The following is a 27,107-nucleotide window of genomic DNA, read 5'->3' on the forward strand; positions in this document are numbered from 1 at the left end:
ATAAAACAAAAAGCAAAATATTACTTGTGCAAGTAGTTGAAGAAGATTTTGAAATATCATCTAAATTATGCATCATTCATACCAATTATTACTGCCTCCAAGTCTTCTACTCTTCGAATCTGAGGCATCTTTTACGTAAAGAAGAGGGTAGGGTCAGGTAGCAAAAAGAAGCCATTGCCCTTCTTGGACTTTAACAGAGACTTGTCTTAAAACACATCATGAAGACCTTGATTTTCCCTTGTAGGAGCTGGGTGCTTAGACGTTTGCCCTGGACTCTAAAGATGTGCTGTAAATACCAAGGCTCGCTTAAAACGGAGTATAAAACTCTTCATTGTGAGGGGTAGACCTTCACCCACTGAGATCAAAACCCCAGGAACTCTTCAGAGAGACTCAGCACCCAAAAGCAAAGGACACTCAGGATCCCTTTGCAACTAAAAGTCTCAATGGTGCCCATGCCACTCAAGAAGGTTGCAACAGGGGAGAAATGCCAGCGGGCAGATTTCTACAGCGAGAACTAGCCACTCTTGCTTTCCTCCTGTCTATTCCTAGCAGGAGCTAGTGCCCAAAGAGCAGGTGGGATGAGACATCACAGGGAAGGCAGGGAGAAGGAGAAGACAGTTGATGAGCCAACCTCCACCTCTCAAGTCTCCCAGGTTGCATAATCCACGTCCCACTCTGCCACCCAGGTGCCACCTCAGAGAAAAGGAGAAGAACTCTGCAAGACTTTAAATATCACTTGAAGTGAACGAAAAGTGACTTAACTTGTTCTCTTGCATGGGCAAAACTGTGAAGAAGTGGGGAATGGAGACTTAAGGGCCATGTTTAGAGAAAATTAAAGTCATGGTACGAGACTCGAAATTTCACATCCTCCAATACAGGGGGGCCTGGGGGGCTCAGTCGGTCAAGCATCTGGCTCTTGGATTCAGCTCAGGTCATGATCTCAGGGTCTTGAAATCGAGCCCCAAGTAGAGCTCTGGGCTCAGCCAGGAGTCTGCTTAGGACTCTCTTCCTCTGCCTCTCCCCCTGCTCACACTCTTCCTCTCTCACTCTCTCAAATAAATAAATAAAATCTCTTTTCGAAAAAGAGAGAAATTGGAGATAGAACACCGGGGGTGGGGGTGGGGGTGGGGTCGCAGTGTAGCTAAAATATACTGAAGGCCTTCAACAGCCCCGCTACTGCAATACACTCTATGCAATCCTCCCCACAACCTCCTGACGTGACATGTATGCTGTCCTCCCCACTTCATGAAAAAGTCCAAGGTTTACAGAGGTGAAGGAATGTGTACAAGGTCACACCTCTGAACGGTGGCAAAACTGGGATTCAAACCCAGAGGTCTCTGATTCCCCAGAGGCCAGGCTCTCTTTTCGTTGAAAGCAGAATCAAACTTCATGATGTCAACACATGAAAATCAGAGGGGGAGAGGCCGAGCAACAGAATTCTGGTGTGTGCTTCACCGTGTGCACTATGAACACGCCTGACACTGACTGAGGTCTCAGAATACCTAAAAACTGAACTTTCAGAATCCTAATGAAGCGATATTGGAAATAAGATTATTTTTATTTGCAAGGTTTATAGAGTTTGTTTGCTACCTCCTCTAAGCAAATATTGAGCATGTGTACGAGCGCCACAAGGTATTATGAATATTTTAGCGTGGGTTCTTTCTAACTCAAGTGAGAATACTCAACTTGGAAGTAAATTATTAAGCTGAGAGTTAATTTCAAAGCTGAATCTGGTCCTTGATACAAACTAATTGTGGAAAGAAAAAATGATCCTTACATCATATAGTAGAGGCTTTTAAGGTAACAATGCTCCTAATATATAGAATAAAATTACTAGTTTTAAAAAGTGAAAAACTGTGCATTTGGACTGACAAATTAATAGTGATCAGTATCTTGAATGCCTTTTCAATTTCTGCTTACTCCTCAAGCCCAATTACAACCTCTCCACCACAATAAAAATTCTCTTTTTTGAAAGCAAGTGCAAGAGATTTCCCTACTGAAAATGTGTTCACATTCCTAAGCTTAAAATCTCAACGGTTTTACAAGGGCAGACGCCTGAGCCTGGCTCCTGGCCCCAGCACTCATTTGTTCTCCCCTCTATCTACTCTAGAAAGGGGAGATCATTTTGGGTTTGGGACAAAAATAAGCAAAAATAACAAGATAACAAAAGTAACAATAAAAACAAGATAATAGAAATAAGAAAAACTAGTATCTATATACCATTCATTATATAGCCCCGAGGACCCTCTGATAAATAATCTCATTTGACTGTGACAATAATACTGTAAAGAGCCACAGCAGGTATTGTTGTCCTTGTTAATCACTGCTGTTCCCACCACTTCTCTTCTATTTGACGGCATATACATGAGGTCTCAACAGGTTCAGGGAGTTTTTGCCAGGTAACCCCCCTCAGTGAGAGCTGGAACAAGGAGTCCAAGTCTCCCTGCGTTCTTTCCACTGACTTCACTATCACCCAGTTGCCACTTGCTAGATACGAGGTGAATTTCAAATCTTGAAAGTTGGGGAATTGAGAACGCAAAGCAATTATAATTGTGGTGTATGAACCACAATTGATCTTACCCTTTGTTTCTTCAGCTTTGTTAACTATGTCGGCATAGGAGATTAAATTGCTTTGAAGACTTTGCCTTAGGAGTATGACATATTTTAATAAAGCTTGGCATTTCAAATCTAACAGTACTCAGAAATAATAAGGACTACTAAGATATAGAAATTTTTGAGAAAGAATTAGAATTTAAATTGTAATTATTAATGATAAAATTTATAGAGAATTTTAAATGTAAAATTGTCCATTGTGGTCTCAATGTTCTCGTGGGTAAAATGTGCTAAGATGGTACCTACTTTATAGGTTGTTGTGAGGACTGAATGAGACCCTGCCTTAAGGTGTTTGAATATGTCTGGGACACCAAGAGCCCATTAATGTTAGCTAGTAGCTCATCATTTTAATGATAGAATAAGGAACTATAGAGACCCTCCTCCAGGTCTTTTGTTTTTCATTTTTTTCCTAGGTGTCAAGGATATTTGTATCTGACATTTTGTTGCCTTTTAACCACTTTGAAAATTCTATATACATTACTATAGACTGAATGCTTGTGTTCCCTGAAAATTTATCCTAACCACTAAGGTCATAGTACCTGGAGGTGGGCTCTCTGGGAGGTGATTAGGCCGTGAGGGTGGAACCTGCACGCATGGGATTAGTGCTCCTATAAAAGAGACCCAAGAGAAATCCCTTGCTCCTTCCACCATGTGAGGACACAGTGAGAAGACTCCCATCTATGAAAAATGGGCCCTCACAAGACACCAAATCTGCCACTGCCTTGACCTTGGACTGCTCATCCTCCAGAGCAGTGAGAACTAAATTTCCATCATTTTTAAGCCACTCAGGCTATATGATATATTTGTTACAGTAGCTTGAGTGGACTAGGACATACATTTGACAGTGGGTTTGCACTGTTGTATTTTATGTATTGTGTTATTCTAAGATATAAATCTTTGAAGAAACTAACCATTAAGATGTGATGATGGTAATTACAAATATTTCCTTATAAATTTTAAAGTTCACTTTACTAAAAGAAACAGAGAGAGGTGACTCCTAGTTAAAGTGCTTCCCCTGAACCAAAGATTTTTACCAATAAGACTGTGTAAAGATATTTATTCCTCAGTGCTTCTCTATCAAAAAAAAAAAAAGCTACTTTAATTAAAAGTAAATTTAATTTAGATAAGGACAGGCCTAAATCAGCAGTTCTCTGTCCTCTGTGTGCATCAGAATCATCAGGGTTCTGGAGAGCTTTTATTTTTTAATTGAAATGTGGCTGACATACAATATTATATTAGTTTCAGGTGTACAATGAATTGTGATTCGACATTTATATACATTACAAAATGATCATCCATAATAAGTCATTACCATCTGTCCCATACAAAGTTATTACAATATTATTGACTATATTTCCTAAGGTTTTAAATAAACTCAGAGCCCAGGTCCTGCCCCTGATGATTCTATCAGTCAAGCGTGGGATTCAAGAACTAAAAAAAATTTGGGACATCTGGGTGGCTCAGGTGGTTGAGTGTCTGCCTTTGGCTCAGGGCATGACCCAGGGGTCTGGGGATTGAGTCCCCCATCAGGCTCCCTGCAGGGAGCCTGCTTCTCGCTCTGCCTGTGTCTCTGCCTCTCTGTCTCTCATTAAATAAATAAATGAAATGAAATGAAATGAAATGAAATGAAATGAAATGAAATGAAATGAAATGAAATAAAATAAAATAAAAATAAAATCTTTAAAAAAATGAACTGAAAAAATTTAAAGCCTACTCAGTTTATAGGAATGTATACTCAGGGTTGAGAACCATGGGCCAAAATTAGATTTCCAAGCCCCTGTTTTGCTAATAGGAATAAAAATCTTGTTTCTGTGATGTTTTTCTACTGAACAACACAGTTGTTCTCAATCAGACTTAAAAGGCCACATTTGAACAAATCAAGCCATATTTTGATCTGAGGAATAGGGCCCTAAAAGCTTTGAAGATTGCATTTGAATAAGCATTCAAGTCTTGTATAACCACAGTAGGATGTTAATGAAGAAGTAATGCTAGAAAACACAGCTGATCTGGAGAAAAGTGAAGCTCTAAGAAGGAACATGATTCGTCTGTGGGAACGAAGCCAGCAGCAGACTCGTATCAAACCTGTCTCTTCAAACCCTGCCACACTTCTTCTATCGGAAGTCTACTCCTTTCATGTACACAGAATGCACACAATAATGTTTTTTTCTTAACAGTGTTCCCAATTTTGAAGAACTCTGGTCCAATACTGAACATTGTCTGTTCTATGTTATATACATTGAATATTTTAAAATACATCTATAAAAGTCAAAGGGACTATACTAAATGGTCAGGGATGTAAGCCAAAATACATCCTTTGCTTCTGATAAGAATAGATATAGTGAACTGACTTTCAAATTTCAATAAGTCATATTATACTAATTTTCTCAAGTTTAATTTTATGTATAATATTTAAAGCATAAATGTGTGACACCTATGGGGCCTGGGCTATGTTCCTGGGTAGAGAATGATGGCAAGTACCAATCATGTATTATGATGTGCTCACCTATTTCATATCATTGAATCTGGAACCATGTTTGCAACAATGATAACATATATTGAAACAATATTATTGTAACAATAATGACTGCCACCTATTGAGTGCCTATCATATACTATGCATTGTATTACATGTTTTATATATACAGCCTTTAAGATTATTATATAAATTTCACAGATGCATAAACTGAGGCTTAGAGAACTCAAAGTGCTCACAAGTGCAGCCATTTGGTAGCAAAGTAAGGATCCCAATGCAGACCACCTTTGTCTGAAAGCCAATGCTTGATCTACAAATTTTTACTGCCTTAGAATAATTACTTTGAGACCATTCAAAATTCAATTTTGTTGGATGTAAAATTACATTAATATTTTTGGATAATTTTGAATTTAGGTATAATTGAGGTTGAAGAAAGCCCTAATTGAGAAAAAAACTGATGATGATGAAGATTAACACTGATAAAACCTGAATATAACGTCAAAGAATCTCCTTATTATTCTGAGTGACAGAGAAAGATGACACAGAGTTCAGAAGCAATACACCTGTAACTAAATACTATTATCTGCTCTGTACCTGAGAGTGAGCACCAGGGAATTTAAAATTAGAAAAACCGGCATAGAGAAAAAAATTTTAAATGCAAATAATTCAGATGATTGTAACTGGAATACAAATAAGTTTATTATACATGTTAATGGCTCAACCATCTTTAGATCTGAAAAATAAATTATGTGACTAAAGATAAATTTAGCAGGAGGGCAGGGTGACAGATGTGCCATGTCTAGAAAGAACTGCAACAGTGTGGGAATTGGAAAGAAGACTGTGGGTCTTTCATCTTGTAGGATTACCAGTGGATGCTCAATGACTTTATGATGTGTTTCTTAGAGACCCGAGTAACATCACAGAGAACATATGGATTTCAAGGGGAAATGGGGAAACAAGTAAAGTGTTGCTATCTTTTAATGTTGCTCTAAAAATTTTATATAGTTGGTTTTCTAGCAATTTCATGATAGTCGTAAGGTGCCTAGAAGTCATGGATGCTTTGATAAAGAGTTTTGTTTTTTTTTTAATGGAATAAAAGTTGGTGGATCTCAAAGCAAGCTAAAGCTTTTATATCTCTGCATAAAGGTTGAGTCTCTGTTTGGAAAGCAACAGTCAAAAGTTCCAATCTTTTTTTTTTTTTTTTTTTGAGATAATGCCAATGAGGATTCAAAATTCATGTAAGGCTTCGCATAACCTTACTAAGAAATGGTTGCAGTTATGACTCAGTGGTGCAGAAGCGCTCAAGGACTTAATGTAAATTTTATATATCAAGGACATGGCAGGACTGTCAGCCCTAGAAAAGTGTTCATATCTGAGTGGTCACAAAACCTTCAGCATACGCTTCTAGGAGGCTGCAGCCAGAAATAACCAGAAGGAATTTATCTCCCACTGGAAAAATGCACCAGAAGGGACTGGGGCAGTGCACTGATAGGAAAACTATGTCTGAAGGATTGGTTGCCAAAAATAGAAATGGGGCAACTGCATCCTCTGCATCATAGGGGATGGAAATTGGGATGCAGTAATCCTCAGAACACTGAGCTAGCCCTAATTCTAAAGGGACACATACCATAAAACTAGACCAGTAAGAAGGAAAATGCTTTAACTCAGAGGTTGTCCTTCCTTCTCTCACTTGGGAATGTGTCTTGAGAAAGAGCTGAAAGATGAAGACCCTCATTGGGAAATACACCCCAGGTGAACTCTTCCCCATGGACATAGAAAAGGAATCAGAAGCTTCCTGAGAAAGAAGGGGTGGAAAGAGCAGGAAATGATCCACATCCAGTGGGAAGCAGTCCAGTTCACGCCACATGGGGCAGGTTGTGGTCTCCCTCTGAGTAGATGAGCAGAGAAGATACAGCTTGGACAACAGAAGTCAAGGCCCCGGGAAGGCCCAGGAAATTCTGGCGCAGTAAGGCATCACGGAGGGCAGTGGCACTCACTCTGGCTCTGAGGCTCAAATGTCAGCCGCAATGGCAAACAGTAGTGCGAGGATCAGCAGTGGATACGAGACTGGATCCAGAGATGACAGGAGAGATGGCAACACAGCAATGACACACTGGGGCTCTGGCACTTCTGAAAGCCTCCCCCTTCCACAACCCGGAAGGGACAGCCAGGAGCTCCACCCCAATCCCCCCACATGATCTCTCATGTGGATGGTCTCCTCCTGCTCCCTGGTCCCTTCGGTGTTGACTCAACGTAATTGCCAGGGAGACCCTTGTCTAACTTTCATTAGAGATCATTTTAGACTCACAAGGAAGTGGCAAAAATAGTAGACAGACTCCGTGTACCCTTCACCCAGCTCTTCCAATACTAAATCTTACATATCTATAGTATATTATCAAACAAGAGAAGCTGACTTCGGTGCAAGACTCCATTCAAGCGTCATTAGAATCCCACCACTTTCTTCATTTTTTACTCTAGAGTTGTACGAAATAGTCGCACACATAGGGATGTGTGCAAACGCCCTCGCAATCATGATGCAAAACTGTGCCACCACCACAGAGAAACTCTGTGCTACTGTTTACAGTCACGGCCAACCCCAAACCTCACCCTGACAACCACCAATCTGTTCTCCATTTCCATAATTTTGCCATTTTGAACAGACTATATAAATAGAATTAATGTGGTATGAAAGGTTCCGAGGTGAGCTTTCCTCGGAGCAATGTCCTTAAGCTCCATCCAAGCTGTTGTAGGTGTGTTTCACTGTCCTTTCTTTTAAATCTTGAGTCATATTTCATGGTCTGCAAGGTACCAAAGTTTGTTTTTTCCATTCACCCATTGAGCAATGAGGGACATTTAGGCTGTTGCCAATTTTTGACTTTTACAAGTAAAGCTGACATGCACGTTCATGCATGGGACTTTGGGTAAACATCAGCACCCATTTCTCTAGGATAAATACTCAGGAGTGTGAATGCAGGTTATGTGGTTTAAGGTATGTTGAGCTTTACTGGGAATGGCCAAACCATTTTGAGGATCATTTTAAATCGAAGGTCATGTGATATCCCTTCTTGCTCAAAACCCTCTGGTGGCTCTTGTCTCACTGCAATAAAAGCCAAAGCCCGTTCATCTGACCTTACACAATCTGCACACCCCCCGGTTACCTCTCTAACCTCACCTCTCATTACTTGACCACTTGCTCACTCTGCTCTGGCCAAACCAGTCTCCGCTCTGCTCAACTCACCAACCAAGCCTCTGCAGCTCAGGGCCTTCGTATCTGCTGTCCCCTCGGCCTGACTACTTACCCCTCAGAAGTCCTTGTGCCTTGCTTCCTCATTTCCAAGGCCCAGTCCTTAAAATTATAGTACCTCCCATTCCTGCTTTATTTTATCCAGAGAGGAGACTCTTAAGCTTCATTCCCCAAGCCTTTCTGTGAGTGCCCATCCAAGCTTCGGGGGAAACACCATGAACAGAGTGTGTACTCCCCCAATTTCTGCCGCCCCTCAAGGCAGGAGTTCGAGGAAATACAGGACCCTGCATTTCAACATGATTTTTAGTTTTTTCACTGTGAGGCCTGGAATGGTGTTCTTTCCAGCAGCCTATGAGCCGGAAAGCAAGCTAGGTTCTCCTGTATCCTACTGTTCTGAACGGGCTTCTGTGATCATCCCCCTGCCCCCTTTCCTTGTCCTTCGCCTTCCCGGGTCCTCAGAGGCCCAAGCTTGCCCTGGTTCCTGAGCTAATCCTGAAAAAGGCGAGAGATTTAGATCAGAAGACACATACAGCCTCTCAGACAGCCCTCGTAATTTAATTATACTGTCAGACCCCACGAGGGACAAGCAGTATGCATCCATGAAGCCTCCCAGTAGCGATTTTTCTACCTTCTTATGACAATTTTTTTTCCCATACTCATGGTTATAGGCTGACCAATAAACCAGGCTTCCCCTAGGACCAGAGCCCCAGCCGCTGGGCGTAGATATCTCACCCTACATGACCCCTTCCCCCTCCAGGGTCCTGTTGCTCCCCTGCAGTCAGTGGCTGAGACTCTACTGCGAAGGAACAGGGTCTTCACAGGTGGCTCAGCGACGCCGGACTGTGCCCGTGGTGCCCCCCCCGCCGGGTGCCCCCTTCGGAGGCCAGACAGGCGACTTCCAGGACCATGGATTGTCTAAACCCACAAATTCTTTGCACACACCTTCGGATCGCTCAGAGGCCCCTGCAGCTCCCAGTTGTCGCAGCCTCATCTGGTCTGAATCCGTTCTCTCCTGCTTCTGCCTGGGACCGTATGTCTCAAGCTCGCTGCATGCTCTACCGAGCACCATTAATAAGCGAAAACGAGATTCGATTACCAACCATTGCCTCATTCAAGGATTTGTCCTCAAAGGCAGTGGTAGCTCCAGACCTGTCACCAACTCCTGCGGTTAATGTAAGCCGCTCCTGGCTTCCTTTCACATTGATGGTCATTTATCAGAAGAAAGGGAGGCTACACACATCTTAGAGTAGTACCCTGTGGTTCCCATCCTGTGTCTTAATTATAGTGGTAACAGTCCTTGTTACCAGGTTAGCCCGAAGAATAAATGTATTTAAAACTCAAACTAGGGATCCCTGGGTGGCGCAGCGGTTTGGCGCCTGCCTTTGGCCCAGGGCGCGATCCTGGAGACCCGGGATCGAATCCCATATCAGGCTCCCGGTGCATGGAGCCTGCTTCTCCCTCTGCCTGTGTCTCTGCCTCTCTCTCTCTCTGTGACTATCATAAGTAAATAAATAAAAATTTAAAAAAAAAAATAAAAAAATAAAAAAAAAATAAAACTCAAACTGGCTAGCTCAATTTCTGCCATCTAATGGGAAAGTCAAAATTCATATCATTGAAAAAGATATGTTTTCCCCTCTGATCTTTTCCCAGGTTCAGAAATTGAGCAGAAGTGAAGAGATGGGACAGAGGAGGGAGAGGCAGGCTGGAACTCCAAAGTCACTGCCAGTCCCCCTACACTGATGGAGACGCAAAGGTCCTTTTTGCTTAGCGAGGTGGTAACGACCCCCTTAGACAGACAAAGACAGGTGTGGGGCTGAAGAGTGGGCTGTGGCTACAGACAACGCTGCACAAGAAGTGAGAAAAACCAAATCTGAAGTGCGGAGAGAACTGGAGTGTGGTGAGATGAGCAGGATTCTGGGGCCTCCTACGAGGGTGACTGGTGAAGAAATGCTCTGGGATGGAGTGGCCGAGGGACATTAGGGAAAAGAATGTCTAAATTCGATTCTAGGCTTTTTGTGTTGTAACGATGAAAGTGCTGTCTCCCGTGGCCCCCAAACATTCCATAAAGCCTGTTACACCTAAAAAATGCCTTGTATGAGGAATCAGGGAAATCTTGAGGTGAAAAGCCAGGTATAGGTGAACATGGAACAGAGGGAAGAAAATATCCAGGGAGGGGATCCCTGGGTGGCTCAGCGGTTTAGCGCCTGCCCTCGGCCCAGGGCCTGATCCTGGAGACCCCAGATCAAGTCCCACATCGGGCTCCCTGCGTGGAGCCTGCTTCTCTCTCTGCCTCTGTCTCTCATGAATAAATAAATAAAATTTAAAAAAGAAAATATCCAGGGAGGCCAAGACTTCAGTGGCTCTGGTGGAGGGGCACGTTCCTGACAGGTACTATGTTCCCAGTCACTGGGAGCACATGGCCTCTCAGGAATGTGCTCCTCTGCCAGAAAAAAAGTATTTGGTGGCCCTGGATTCCCCACAACATAGAGAAAAGAGAGAGTGAGTCAGTGTTGTGGGAATCCTAGCAAGGGAGGGCTCTTAACACCGCCCTTTGGGATATCCTTTTGCCTGTGAATGGACAGGTGGCTGTGGAATAAGGTGAAGGCCCGGTGGCATGAACAGAGGCAGGAAGGGGAGAAAAGACACCTTTAAGAACGGCTTCAGTGGTCTGAAGACGAAGTCTGGATGCTGTTTCTAGAACCCAGAGAGCTCCAAGTTAATCAGCCATCATAAATCCTGTATTCTAAGTCAAACGTTGTGAAACGAGGATTAAGGAAGGTAGCCTGGCAGTTTGCCGGGTCCAGGACTTCAAAAGCATCCCCCACGATAAAGCAAAAATAATTAGAATGTGTCAAGGCATTTTCCAAACACTTCCGAACTCCTGCTTGCCCAGCAACTGGGAGCTGCTAAAATGGAGAGGCAGGTGGCGTGGCGGTTGGGCACGCAGGCTCCGGAGCTGGCTTGCTTGCATCCGCATGTTGGCTCAGTCACTGGCAGCTTCGAGCCCCTGGCACGCAACCTGCATTCTCTGTCTCCATATTCTTATCTATACGATGCGAACAGTGACCATTAGTACGACTTCACAGCACCGTTGGGAAGATGACGTGGATTAATACACGTGAAGCACGGAGATGACACCTGGGACCTAGAAGACACTCAATCGGTGTTTGGTCTCTTTATCATATAAAGGAAACAGCTCGTGGAACGTACTCTGAAGCTCTGCCCTCAGAGCTAGGAATCATGCTCTGCAACTTAGCAAGAAAAATTAGGGTCTCAGTCTAAGACTCTTGGATCCTGCCAAGGTAGGTGAGGGTCAAGGAGCTTTCTTGGACTTCTGGACTTTCTTTTCTGGACTTTTTATTCGCCTCTGGCGACACAGAAAACTGACACTAATTTTGCATCTGCACACACTTAAATATCATTTAGGCAAGAAAAATACACTCCAGTGCACCGACTATGACCCAGAGCCTATAGCCAAGGCAGGGAATCAGCAGCTCCGGAACCCTCACCTCGAAGACCATACAAATGAACGGAAGAGAGTCAGTGATGATGGCATGTGAGATCGAAGAGAGCAGAGCTTCCTCGACATAGAGGTTTTTACCAGGAGTTGACTAAGTGACAATAAGCCTGGCAATGTGAACAGATCCAGGATGGCAAGGCAGGGGAAATACTGAGCCTCAGGCATGTAGTGTTCATTTTAGACCAGTGATTTCTTTTTGAGACTTATAACACTAATTCTTCTTGACATTGATTGCAAAACACCTTTCTTATATTGCTTTGTCCACGGTGTAAGTATGAATCCAAACACATACGCACATACCTAGGTTATGGCTTTGCAAAACCAAGTAATAATAATCACCTGCCACCAAAAGCTGGATCCGTTTTTCTCTAAAAGCCAGATCCTTGCAAAATACAGAAAAATAATCGAAGCTGACAAGAACACATTGGCTCACCCTTGAGCTGTAAAATCTCAAAGAAATAATAGTTTAGAAGTTAAGGGGGAAAATAATGTTTATTTATCATGTTTATCACCTAAATGCGTGTCCAAATACTATGTCCCATAATGCCCCCAAATCCTGCAGAGTGGAGGAGCTCTAAAGATCATCTTATTCATGTTAGCTCAGGCAAGAACTGAGATTCAAAACCAGTTCCGAGTTCAGGGCCTGTGCTTCGTGCGGGACACTAACATCTTGAGACAGATTCCCCAACGTCCTTTAATAACTGGTTATAGTTTGTGACGTTTTTTCCTTTAATGATGCTCATGTTCAAGAAATGCTTCCCACTACTCGATCTAAATCCCTCTCTTCCCCTCTATGTTAAACAATTCCTTTTATTTATGTTCTCTATGGTGAGAGAGTGTGTGGGTCAGTGACCTCTTTAATAACAGTTCTTTTACAATTATTAAATCACCTCTCCTCCAGGCTAAATGCATTCGACTCCTTCAACCTTTTGTTAAAAGTCCTGATTTTTCGATAATTGCATCTGCCTTTCTCTGAACCTCTTGCAAGCTCTTGATGTTGCCCCCCCAAATGCATATATATTATATACATATTATACATGTATATAATGTACATATGCAATATATATATTACATACATATATGTTATACACACACACACACACACACACACACCCCTCTTATAATGAGGTCTATGCCCAGTAAGGCTTGCCCCCACCCTTGCCTCATTCTTTCATATGAGAGGGACTCATAATTTTAACAAAAGCTTTATCTTGTTAGGATCTTAATCAACTTACAATCCATTATCATCACAGATTTCTTTTTATGATACTCTTTCCCAGTCCAGCTTGTGCCCAATGTCGTGTGTTTATTACTCACAACCATAATCCACCTTGAAATTCCTCTCTACAAGCAGGCCAAGGGCTTCGGGGCCTACAGGGGTAACAGACTGTGCCTGCAGGGACTCGGCTGCTGAGAAGCAACGTTCATGGGAGGCTCAGCACCAAGCGCCCTGACCTGGCGGGAGGAGGCAGCAAGCTGCAGGGACAGTATCACCCCACCCACCAGGGACTCGGGCCCCCCTGGAGCCATGCTGCTGTCTGTGAGCTGCATCCCGGTCCTTCCCTTCGTGTGTGTGCCTGAGAACCTTCCTCCACCTTTCCCAACTTACGTCCAGCCTGCTTCTTCATGAGGTTGGGTTTTCTTTTCATTTTTATTTTTTTTTGGGGGGGGGGTTCTTTTCACCAAGTAACTCCTGCACCTTAACCCCAGGCCGCACCTGACCTCTGTCCTCGTCCAGGTTGGCTGCTGGGAGGTAGGTGGAGGAGGCCGCAGGGCAGTCTCGTTGGGTGAAACCCTCCCCCGGGCACACGCTGCTGGCAAGGGCACAGCACACTGGACTTCCTGGAGACACCACTGGAAAGCAACGGTTTTCCCACCCCGGTGAGTCTCTAACCCAGTCCAGCTCCTCTGTTGCTGCAGTGCAGGTTCCAGCCTCCGGGCTGATGCAGGGGGAGCAACTGCCCCCAGAAGCACGCCCTACCCACAGCCCTACAGGCAGTGCTGCTCACACTCTGGGGGCTCTGGGGCTCTGAGATCTTCATGTTCAAAGAAGAACAAAGGAAGGCATCTCAGAGATAGCTGAGCACCGCCCCTGGGATTCTCAGGCAGGTGCTTCCTGTCTGAAAATGGCCTTTTGGATGCTGGCAGGAAAGAGACGCAGAGGGATGGGAGTGAGAAGAGAAGGGTTGGTGAGGTGTGACCAGATGTGTCTCCGCATCACACTTCTGGAGAAGCTGAAGAAGACAGCATTGGGTAGCGCCAGGTTGGAGGGCGCATAGCAGAGCCCCCAAATCTGTGACTTACTCCAGGCAGAAGCTGATTTCCCTGCTCAGATGATGTCAGCTCCATGACCACCCACGACTCTGAACCCTCCCCTTCCCCAGGGCTTTCATCGTTGAGGCCCAAGGTGGCTGGGGAGCTCCAGATGCTCATGTCACGCAGAAAGAGGAGGAAGAAGCCAAGAACCAAAAAGGGGCGCCTCTCCTGGTGGAGCCAGTCTGCTGGACAGTCTTCCTGAAAACCACCCAGTGCCTTCTGCTCAATCTCACCGGCGACACAAGGGAAACTGAGCCATGAGGGTATTTCCCCAACTGGGGGGGGTGGGGGTGGGGGGCAGGTTCCTGGGAGTAAAAGTAGAATGGATATTGGATAGACTATTGGTAGTTCCTACCCTGAAAGCTGAGACCAAATACTTTTTGGTCTTGCTTCCCAGACCCTGAATATTTCTCAAAAGCAGCGAGGACACCTACCTACATGTTTCCCAGCGCAGTGGGGAGAGACACGGCTTGAAAACAGACCGGGGATATTTAAATCTTTGCGTGGAAATCTGTCACTCATATCTTTTAGATCATTTTCGACTTTGAAATGAATGGAAATCTTGGTTATGTAAGGAAAATAACAGAAACTTTATCATATCAGAGGGAGCTATTCAAATTGAAATGTAGAGCTTTGTTTTGAAAACAAAAAACACCCATTAGAGGGGGAGTTAGTTCAACAAAAGAAAGAATGAAACCAGTAAACATCTGCAATTTCACATGATGAGGGAAAATAATATAAGGCTCAGTTATTTTAAGCAACAGACCAAAAAAAAAAAAAAAAAAAAAGTGAAAGCAAAATGGAGCCTAAGACTTGTCATTCTTGCTGACACAAGGATGGGCTTCATTCAACCCTGTGTGTGACACATCTGGTGGAAAAGGAGGTCCTAAGTGTCTCACTTGGTTGTCCTTATGCTTCCTGAGACCCTGTGGATTACAGTGAACATAATCTCAATGGGAAAACCAGGTTTTATGGTTGACAGGGGAGCCAAGCTATGGGATAGCCAGCCTCCCAAAGGTGAGATGGAGCACAGTGAAGAGACTGCTCCTAGGGCAAAGAAGAAAAGCACTTGAACTTGGGGCTACTTCAAGACAGCTGGCATGTATGCGAGACTTCATAAACCTGGACTGACCTTTAAAATCAGCAACTGAGACTCTTCTCCTGGAGCAATAATCTCCCTGCCAATAACACCTAAACCACAGGTCCGAGCCTTCTCGCTGGCCTAAGGGAAAGCCAGTGTCTCTCTGACAAGAGACAGGGAGCCACGAGAAGGCAAAGACCTGCTCTTCTTATTTCCTTGATGCCTTATCGCTATAGTAATGACCCGGAGGTCCATATAATGTTCCACAATTGTACTGTAATGTTTGGGGATCACGCCTATACATAAAGTCTTCTCAAAAATTGTAAATTGTAGTGCACTCGACAACAAAAATAAGTATTTCTTCCAGAGATAAACCTGAGCATGTGCATATGTAGGGAAAATAGGAGGTTTGGAGCCAAGAATACCCGGTTGGCAATCCAAGATCTACGATTCCTGGGCAAGAGTAACACTAGGAACACAATGAGCATTTTTCACATGCACAACTGGGGAACCAGTGCTTTACCTCCTTACAACGATGCTGCAATGATTCAATGAGATCATGCGTAGTATGTGCCCACCTGACACTTACTAGGTAGTCAAACAAATGTTAGAATTTTTCTGTCCCTTTCATCTCCCTATCCCATCCCTTTTACCCACTGTCAACAATTCACTGTTTTGGATTTAGGTTTACATACTTATAACAATTTGATCATAATAATACATTGTGAGGTTAAATGAGGATGCTAATGACAGTACAGCCATGTATAGGAACTTCTCCCTTGCAATGTGACATTGGGCCCAGACCTCTAAGAAATGGCTGGCCTGAGCAATGATGTTGGCAAGGACTGTAGGAAGGTACAGGGATTTAACCTGTAGGAAGGTCCCATTTGCCAGCTCAAAGTTAAAGTCACCAGGTAAGGCTACTTGGGAATGTTGCAAAAGAGACATGGGCAGAAAGTGAGAGTACCCTGGAGTTTTGGTACCAAAACTGACCTAGTGACAGTCTTCTGGGAAAAATTCATTTAGAGATCATTTAATTTACTTGGATATAGACGCAGAAATAGTGTTGGTGTTTCAAGAACTTATACATCAAAATGAAATATAAAGACCCTAGATATATATTGTTTTTACTGCTTTTGAATTATTTAATAGTAAAGATACATGTTCTGTCTGAATTGTTCATTTCTTAATGCTCACAATCGAGCACTAGGGAAAGCTTCCTGTCTATGTGAAAAACTAATTGCTAAATTTTCTTTTTTCAAGCCATGGAGTTCTGATCTGTTCACCTTTAAATACTTATTTTTTATACAAATAACTAAGTTATTTTTCAGAGCAAATGCAAGAGAAAAGTATAGAATTAAATAACTGGCCAAACTCTGAAATGAAACCAAAATATCCATTAAAAGCCTTTCTTGTTAATTCACACTTAATGACTGGGGAAGTCTGTTGCCTATTACTATGCTATGCAAATGAACGAACAAAAAAGCATGAAAAAAAAATTAAGAGCACCACAATCCAGAGTTACCATATATTTTGACAATTCTAGCTCTACTTTAATTATTCATTATAGTATTTTATGGCAGAGTGTAAATGTGCTACGATTTATCTCTTTAAGTTAAAAAGTATATATGTTCTGCAAACCTCAGGAGTGTTTTTTCCCATTAAATGTTTTCTATAACCAGGAAAGAGACTGCCTTTCTAGAAAACTTCCAAGCTTATTTAGTGACAGAGCAGATAAATTACATTCTACTGTTCACCTACTTCTACAGTTTATAGAGATTTTAAAGGTAAAGATGCTTTATTAAAAAAAAAAAAAAAGGTTTGAAGAAAAGTATGTATTCTGGGCCTCACTTAATGAAACTTTTGGAGTTAAAGTTCTGGTTTTTCAAGGTTCCTCCTTGAAAGGGAGGTGAGGGAGAAAACCATAGAAAACAAATAATCAAAGAGAGATTCTAGGAAATACTAAATTTTCTCTTGAAAGTCTATTTATCGAACTTAAACATAGACAAGAAGGCTTAAATCTATAGATTTATTTTCTTTCCCAAAATAATATGAAGGAGGAGAATGTGGGTAATAGACAATAATGATTTAGGAATCAATGATGATTAGATAGCACCAAGCATGCCTGTCCTTGCCACAGTTAAGGATGCAGTTTACGGATTGCTGCTTTTCCCTGGGGGACAGGAGGAAAGGTGGGAAGCAAAGCTCTCCCCTACTTTTACTCCATCGAGCAAACAGCTCTAATGATAGAGCCCCAAGACACAATAGTTCTATGTTTCTGCATTTGTTTACATGTTGGAATACTGGCTACTTCTGCAAGAAGGCAGTGGCTCTTCAAGAAAGTGACTTGATACCTGTATTAAAAAAAAAAAAATAGGGACACCTGGGTGGCTCAGGGGTTGAGCATCTGCCTTCGGCCCAGGGCGTGATCCTGGGGTCCCAGGATCGAGTCTCACATCGGGCTTCTTGCATGGAGCCTGCTTCTCCCTCTGCCTGTCTCTGCCTCTGTGTGTGTGTGTCTCTCATGAATTAACAAATAAAATCTTTAAAAAAATAAAAATTAAAAAATTTTAGGGGCACTTAATAGAAGGTTAATATTCTCGATACAACAAATACTTTTAGTCTGCCTATAGCTAAAGGTTGCTGCTAAATAATGTACCTCCAGGAATGAAAAGCAGAGAGGGGAAACATTATTCTTCCTGCTATATAGGCTAGAGGGCACTGTGGTATAATCTTAATAGATATGTCTTCAACCTTGCTGTAACCCAGACTTTTGCACATCAGTAATGGAACAAATATTTCAAACCACTGCACCGTGGTGCTGCCTGCTGGCCAAGACGTAAGTTTGGACAGTGGCACCATCTTGACACGAGCAGCAGTGCATGTTTGAGTATTGCAGCATATTTTTCTTTTTCTTTTTTTTTTTTCTGTCATACAAAATAGCATAGAAAAATGGAAGTCATGAAAAACATCGGTCCTAATGATAGGAAGCAAGGCTCTGAGATGGCAAACCAGTCGATCTGAGTGCTGACTGATGTGAATCAAAACAACAAAAAGCAGGAACTGTACAAAATGCTGGGAATTTAAATTCTAAGAGTGTGCATAAAAAAATATATCTTATTAAGGATGTCATCATATATTTAAGCCTTTGTGTAAGGAAGCCCCATACCATTAAATACAGAAAACTCATTAAAATGTAAAAGGTCATAAACATGTAAAATGTAAAATATTGCCCTTTGTTCATTTTTTTAATGGAAAAGCAAAAGAGAGCTTAGAAGGTGGGCCACGTCTGCAGGGTACTCAAGAATGGCAATGCCACCACCACTGTCCTTAGATACTGCAAATGCAAATGTCCCTGAGACGCTACACCTGCTGACCCCACAAAAGAATCTGTGACACCTCACAAAGTGGGTAGCATCTGGGTATTTATAAATGTTTCCAAAATGGCCATGTAAATGAAAACTGGGGCTCTGTGTTTTGTTTTGTTTTTTTTCTTTCGAATTCTGGTTGACATCGCCCCTGTACTCAGTTACCAGTATTTTATGCAACAGGAACAAGTGTGGGGCATGTTGCTTTGTTGCAGTGTAAAAAATAATAATAATAATAATTAAAAAATCATTCCTTCTCCATAGGAAGCCTCTGCTCCAGGCTCTACACTTTCCACCTGTGGATGTTTGTGTTTGTGAGGTGTGAGTGCCTAGATACAGAGATGGGAGAGGCCACAGAAAGACACAGGTAGGCAGCTGTGTGAAGCAGAAAGCCCTAGGGGAGGATGCCAAGAAACACACAAGAGGGACTTTGCTAGAACAACATTAGCTCTGTCGTTAGTGGTGCACGGCTGATGGGAGCAAGTGGCAGCTCAGTTATGGCTCAAATGGAGTTGCACGTGTTTTCAACAGCAATGACTGCAAGTCCAAAGTTTTATAAAGCAGGAGGAAAATAACTACACGCTGACCCTAAATTTCTATAAATGATTGAATCTTTGGAAAATCCTACTTAATTTCCTACTGTTTAGAAGGTCTTATCATAGCTTTTTATTAATTACACGTGCTATTATATCATCATTTTAAGGTAAGGGACCAAGTTTAGAGAGCTCCTGGGAACGCTCAAGGATGTTTTGACAGGATTTCTGAGGTGTTAACCATTTTGTCAGTCTACAAGTTACCTCAACAACCATAGTGTTTGGATGTCTATCACCATGGGTAAGCATGAAGATATTCTTTAGCAAGTTTTAAACATTTTAGAAGGACATTTCCTTCATAAAATTTGGGATGAGATACTATTAGTGAAAAGGTAGTCAGTCCTCAGTGTGTAAAATAAAATAAGAATGTACTAAATCATTAAAAAGAAAAGAAAAGAAAAAAATATCAATTGGGGATCTCACTGGAGTATCTTGGTATTCAAGATGAATAACAATCTTAAATTCAAAACTAACACATACACAATTTAAAATCAAGATATAAATAAAATAAAATAAAATAAAATAAAATAAAATAAAATAAAATAAAATAATAAAATCAAGATATAAAGAGACAAAATTCCCCATATTTATTTGGGTTCTTCTCCAGCACAACTCTTCTGACTTACCCTCAGTCCTGACGGAAGCAAATTGCCAATATGTAGGATGAAGGATGAATGTAGTTAGTACAGCATCACTGCCACCAAAAGGCAGGATTCTGGCCTCTGAAGCACATGCACTGTGGGACCAGGTCCTCCCTCAAGGCCCCAGGCTGTTGCCAGGTAAAGCAGGAAGGGCAAGGAGAAGACACAGATGGCAAATAACCAAAGGAGGAACAAGAAACAGTAAATTAATTTGGTGTCTACTGAGCACCTACTAGGCTGGGCAATGCTAGGGGTTAAGAATCCAACTATGTCTATACTAAGACATAGTTTCTGTCTATTGAAAGCTCTTGGTTGACTTTTCCCTCAACTTTGTCATTTTGAGATAAGTTTTTATTTTGAGAACAGTCTTAAAAATTGTACTGGGTCCCTACACGCCTTCCACCCAGGTCACCCTAATGTTAATATCTTGCATAATCTTCATGCCCGTTACCAAAACTAAAAAACTGACCCCAGTAGAATATTGTTAACTAACCTACATGCTTTATTTGAGTCTCACTGGTATTTCTTTCCACTAATGTCTGTCTGTTCCAGGATCCACCAGAGGATCCCATGCTGCATTGAGTCATCATGGCTCGTTAGTCTCCTGCATTCTCTGACAGTAGCTCAGCCTTTCCTTGTCTGACATTTGACTGACATTGACTTCTGAACAGTCATAATGGAAAGTGTAAATTCCGTGAGGGAACTATGTTCTTGCCTGGGGATGGGGAGGCTTCATAGAAAGATGACATTCGAACTGGGTCTGGAAAAATGAAGTGGGACTTTGCCAATTCATTATTTACATCTCATCTGTTCCCTTCAACATATATTTATAGTAATGGGAAGAACAGTAGGCATTGTGAATGTCGCCTCCAACACGACAAAAATGGTCTCTGCTCTTATGCATTTTATGGGGCACGAAACAGGTCTTGACAAGCCCATTGGGAGTTACAAAGAGGAGGTAAGGAGGGCTGGGTAACATTCCACAAATGGATCCCACTTCATCTCTGAGGTGAGGGGAGATTCCCTGGAGGAAATGGCAGAAAACTGAGATCCAACCAGGGATTAGTCAGGTGAATGAAGGACAAGAGTGTTCCGAAAGGGGGAACAGCATCTGCAGATGCCTGGGGTCAAGAGCACCTGTCAGATTCCAGTAACTTCAAACTCTGCATCATTGGAACAAAGGATGGAAGGGGGTGTGGGAAGAAGAGAGACTAAACGAGCTGGAGAAGGAGGAACTTCCAGTCATATACAAGATGAGAAACTTCAAGAGCAAAGAAAGAAGACGTGGGCAAAAAAGTAAAATAGAATGAGATTCATACAACAAATGCATAACAATAAGTTCATTTTCTGGTTATTTGGGAAAAGAAAGGCTGGAGCAAAGGGAAGGGAGAAAGGTCATGCCAGTATAAGAGTTAACGTATACAAAGCATCAAGAGATACCTGAGGACAAGAAAGATGTCAGATTACCCTTCAAGATGATGAAGGTTAGGACATCAGCAAACTAGGGTACCGAAGGTAAGAAATAAAATTTTGAAAAATAAAGAGATGTATTGTTTTCAAAAAAAAAAAAAAAAAGCATCAGCATGGAAATGGTAAGAACTCTGTTAGACTTTGAAACTTATTTTAAATGCTCAGTAGTATCTTCACTTCAAATTACCAGGCTTGATGGCTTCTAAGATTCCTGCTTTGGGCTGAAAATACAGATTCTGATGACACTTGGTATTGAAACACAAGATAAATGGAAGAGTGCAGAACACGGCTGGCAAGAAGGTGATGGAAGGCTCATATACAGGGCGTGAGTGGCAGACTGGAGGCCCAGCAAGATCCGAAGCAGGCCCAGCCAGAGAGAACCACGAAAGGTGTGGAGGAAATGAGGCTTCAGGAATCGGGGAAGGAGAGGACCATCAGGAAGCACGCCTTCCCACAGAGGTGAGGCCAGAGGAGCACTGAAAGGACTCCTGTAATCTGACCCTTAGCAAGGAGCTGTCATGGCGACCGCGGTTAGAATACTCCCCAAGCAGTCATGGTGTGGGCCCTCATATTAGAACAAGCTGAGGAGTGAAATGTAACCTGAAGACACAGTGTACGTCGTGCAACGCTCCTCCAGAGAGTCTATGTATGAGGCAAAGAGTGAGACAGGAGTGCACTGATGGCAGGATGGAGATCTTTTTATGGAGGGCAGTATGCTCCTAGGCCAAAGAGAAGGACCTGGAAGAGTCTTGTAGAAAGAGTCTGTACCTCTGCAGGGGTTCCTCTAGTTGAAGACAACTGCAGAAACTTCCAGCCATGAAAACATCTTTCTTGTGGGTCTAAGAGAAATGGATGCAAGATGTCTGCCCAAACACTGGTCACCTCGGACTTCTGCCCCCGAACCAACCCCAGATTTAAGAGGACCCGAGGGAAGCCTGCACTGGCTCTAGAAAAATGAAGTGGGACTTGGCCAATTGCTTATTGTATCTCACCTGTTCAATTCAACATATTTTTATAGTAATGGGAAGAAATAGTAGGCATTGTCAGTGTCGCCTCCACCAGCACAAAAATAGTCTCTGCCTCAGACATGGTGACTCTACCCCACAACTGAGGTGCTAACTTAGCCTAGCACTAAATACCCCCCTTCCTTTTTAGCACAGTCCTTGATATTTTTGCAATTTCCTATTTATTTATTTATTTAGCTAATACTGTTCAGTGTCTTATTTTAAAATTTTTTTCTTGGGATCCCTGGGTGGCACAGTGGTTTGGTGTCTGCCTTTGGCCCAGGGCGCGATCCTGGAGACCCGGGATCGAATCCCACATCAGGCTCCCGGTGCATGGAGCCTGCTTCTCCCTCTGCCTATGTCTCTGCCTCTCTCTCTCTCTCTGTGACTATCATAAATAAATAAATAAATAAATAAATAAATAAATAAATAAATAAATAAATAAATAAATTTTTTCTTGCTAACAATGCTCTTAATGTTCTTTATCTCATTCCTTCTCTCTGTCCTTGTTATCATTCACATTCTTTGTTTTACTGTTTCGCCCTGTTAGCACGTTATGATAAATCAGCTTCTGGTACTTCCGTCCTCCACCTCAAATGGCCTCTCCAACACCAGCCACCATACCCTTCCGATATTCTTCTCTACGAAGTCTGAGAGAAGGTCATCTGCTGAGAGACGGGGAGGTGACGTGGAGCACACAGTCTGCAGTGAATGCTAAATCAAAAATGGTTCAGACAAATAGGTTACTCACCTGTTTGGTACTGATAAGGATTTTGAAAATTGTTCCATATGCAAAACCGGTTTCAACCTAAAACCTGCTTACAGAACATTTCAACAGGGATGTTTCATCGTCAGCTCACAAGGTCATTTAAAGGCTTCTTATCCTCCCCAACCTTGTTGCTGGTAACCCATTATGTCTTTTACTTCTTTCTTACTTAAACCCAACTAGGATTTGCTGAGTGCCTACTGAATGCATTCCTTTGGCCATTCAAGTAATTATATGTGAAGGCTGCTATACTGGAGGTGGTTACAGGGTGCATGGGAACAAGGTTTATGATGTTCTTCCAAACGTCTTCTGCTCCTTTTGTTTCTCTTAAGCCCTTCCTCTACCTTCTCTTTCTCTTCACCCTACACTAGATCTCGTCTAATGTATCTAAAATACCATCTCTAGTTAGCTGATGAAGCACAATAAAATGGCTCCCAGTTATTCCAATAATGGTGTTAAATCTCCTAAAAATCGGATCAAAGATCTTCCATAAACTGATCACATCAAAACTATCTTATTCCCATCACTTGAATGTCTTACTTCATCTAATCTAATCATACACAATCATAGTATTCTCCTAACTCTGGTCAATCCATTTAATCAAAGTCTTTTAATGGACACCCATGGTTGAAAAGCACTGTGATAGGATGACTAGTATAGGTAGTACATGGAATCCCACACAGGGAAGCCCTTGGATTATGAAATAACACCCCTGCTGGGAAGTGACACCCAGGCCATGAACCTATCTCTCTCTCCTTGCTATTCATTGCCCCCCTTTCCTCTATTTCCTTGGTCAGTTGCTGACAGAGTTCATCACTGGTAGGAGTCTCAGTTCTCACGCTCTCTCTGCCTAAATACAAAGGAGGTAGCAGGGCTGTAGCCATTATGACACCTCCTTCCATCTGCAGGGTTGGGCCTCCCTTTCTTTTATTTTCTTGGCTTCTATAAAATGTAATTTCATGTAATGACCATGGGTTTACCAAGCTCCCAGTTCATCCATAGTCACAGCCAGGGGCCAGGACATGGAAGGCATGATATTACCATCCAAAAAGTATGGAAACCAAAAACCCATGACAAAAATGTCTAAATAAGAACTGGGAAACGTGTCGTACAGCCTCTCCACCTTAAGAATCTATGAAATTGTGTCTGGAGGTGAATACAAGCACATGCCTCTTTTATTTAGCATCTGGCTCTTCGCTTCAGAAAACATTCTGAGGACAAGAAAATGTTTAAAAATGAAACACAGAAAACTTGAAATGAAGGGATTAAGTATCAAAGAACTAGAGATCTAAAGGTAAACTAGAGAAATCTTGCAGGCTCAAGTTTGTACATCAGTGGTTCTGAACCTGTGTTCTTCAGAGGTGCTTTAAGAGCAAGTTTCCAGGTCTTAGAACTCCACCTAACCAAAACAGATCCCCTTTTTTTAATCCTTTTCACACACTCGATCTCCATATCAGACTTACAGTTGAAGGATAGGTTAAAAAAAGTTCAAAAATCATTATTTCAAACTATAGTCATTCAACAAACATTTGTTGAGCTTCTACTATGTGCCAAGCACTGTGCTTTGGGATGGAGATACAAATATAGGTAATGCATGGTTGTTGCCTTCAAGGAGTTCTTCTGGGAGATGGGGAGACATATAAATGACACAAAACACAGAGTAGAGTGTATGATCAGGTGCTGACAAGGGGAAGAGCAGGGAGCTTTAAGATTCCATGAAACAGATCTTTTAACATTTGAAAATTGGCTTTGAAGCTCTGCTTAAACATATCCAGTAATCCTATAAGGTAGCCAATTCTATTTTTAACATTGTAATCATTAAAAATTTTTCTTTTTAGGGCTGAAATCTATGTTCTTGTGGCTTCAATCCACTGGCTCTAGTTCTATCTACAGAGGCTAGATTTATTAGCCTTTTCCAAAAGATAGCATTTTAAGATTTGAGTTCAATCATCATCCCCTTCCCTTGACTTTCTACTCCCTAGGCATACAGCCTTTATTTATCCCAATTATATTATGGATTCGTGTCAAGACAAAAAGGGAGGTTTTTTTTGAGAACTGAGGATTGAGGGACTGGCTCCTTCTATGTAAAACTTTTCTTTTATTTGGGATAATTTTAAGAACAGTCCTATGCTCTCCCAGAAGCAAGAAAAAATATGCAAATGAAATTAGACATAATAAAATGTGACTCCAGATCTTTAAAGCTCATTTTTCTTCATTACTAACATTGGAAACTTTCTAGAGGATGGCCAAAGTCATGCAGAAAATGGCCTATTGATGTTACATAATAATACACGATATGCTCAATGTGTTGTCCCTCATTAAAATGCAACTCAGTAGGTTGGGTGGCTGATTCTTGGTTTTGGCTCAGGTCATGACTTCATGGGTCATGGAACTGAGCCCTGCATCGGGCTCTGCACTCAGTGGGGAGTCTCCTTGAGGATTTTCTCCCCTGCCTCCCCAACCCTGGCGCACACATGTGCACTCTCTCTCTTTCTCTCTCTCTCTCAAATAAATAAGTCTTTAAAAAATAAAAAATAAAAAATAGCAGTAAAATGCATAGTTTAACATACTGTTCAAAACTGGAATGAACACAATGTACTAACAGTTCCCATCAATACCTGCACAAACATCTAAGATATGTTGCCCAACATACATTACCTCTGATTTTCACTGACTAAACCTACACCTTTAGCATGTTCTACAAGTAATCGAGGAAGATTAATTTTAAGAAATAAAATAATATTACCTACATTTGTAGATTTCATGGCCAGCATCTATTTTTCATTATATTTTACTATTTCACTTATTCGTTACTTCTTAACTACTGAAATCTATAGAAAATTATTGTGCTTAAGTAATATTCCAAAATGTTTTATATACCTAATTTTATAAAGCACTTCAGTATTCAATTTTTTTTAGAACCACAATTTCTATACACAGGAATTTTGCTATGTAATGAATTAAGGAGCTTTGAAAGCCGGTGAGAAACCTAACACAAAAAGCATTTATCTCTACTAAAAAATTATCAGTTAAAATGATTTGAAGGTAAATTTTCTGAACAGAGGCTTTGCATAAAAGGTACGTTTCACTGTTAACATAAAATTTAAGTACCACTTCCTTCCAAAGGGAATGGAAGCAATATATATTTTTTATTATTTGTTTTTTATAAGCCTGTTTTTTTCCTAAAGAAAAGCATATGCAGATATTACTACAGCGTGTTAAATTTGACGTTGATCTTCCTAGCAGCCTAGGCAAAAAGGAAAACATGAAAGGGTATTTCATTATATTTGGTTGCATTTGATAAGATAAAAATTACTAAACTCCGAATTTATCAAGAAGTACTAATCGAGGCAATTTCAACAAAGGACGTATAGCAATCCGCATGTCTTCAACACAGGTACACAACAGAAGACTGGAAAATGATCCTCACAATGTCCGACGTGACACGGATCTTCTATAGAATTTGAGGGCACAGGGATCCCTGGGTGGAGCAGCGGTTTGGCACCTGCCTTTGGCCCAGGGTGCGATCCTGGAGACCCAGGATCGAATCCCACGTCGGGCTCCCGGTGCGTGGAGCCTGCTTCTCCCTCTGCCTATGTCTCTGCCTCTCTCTCTCTCTCTCTCTCTGTGACTATCATAAATAAAAATAAAATAAATTAAAAAAAAAAAGAATTTGAGGGCACAGGATTAACATAATTTAGTAAGGGCGTTTTATGGAGAACTCTCCTGAGGAAGCCAAGGAATGTAGCTCTCTCATGAACTCTGACCAGCCATTCATTAGTGAAACGGATTAATAGAAAAGAGGGGACTACCACATTCTCTATTTCTCTTCCCTGGCTGCAACCGTCAGAGTGTTACAGATGGAAGCTACCTCAAGGTTAAACTGAGGAAGAGGCCTGTAGGGTGGGTACCACGTGTTTGTGCCCAGAGGAAGAACTCAGGATACCAAACCTCAAAGTGCAAAGTTAACATCCCATTACCAAAGCTGGAAAGCTGTTCCTAATCCTTGCCTGGGTAG

The 27,107-nt window shown here is 41.9% G+C and overlaps 1 protein-coding gene and 1 long non-coding RNA gene across 3 annotated transcripts in view; one reads left to right on the forward strand and one right to left on the reverse strand.

The window, feature by feature from the left end:
- Window positions 1–27,107, reverse strand: part of GRIP1 (glutamate receptor interacting protein 1) — a 658,587-nt gene that overhangs the window by 469,099 nt on the left and 162,381 nt on the right. The gene's annotated exons all lie outside the window — the stretch shown is intronic.
- LOC140642135 (uncharacterized) lies at window positions 16,021–23,303 on the forward strand. The gene is made up of 3 exons (XR_012038684.1): window positions 16,021–16,161; window positions 18,880–18,982; window positions 22,874–23,303. It is a non-coding gene; the product is annotated as an uncharacterized lncRNA (long non-coding RNA).

This window comes from Canis lupus, chromosome 11, assembly GCF_048164855.1.
Source record: "Canis lupus baileyi chromosome 11, mCanLup2.hap1, whole genome shotgun sequence".
Taxonomy (NCBI): domain Eukaryota; kingdom Metazoa; phylum Chordata; class Mammalia; order Carnivora; family Canidae; genus Canis; species Canis lupus.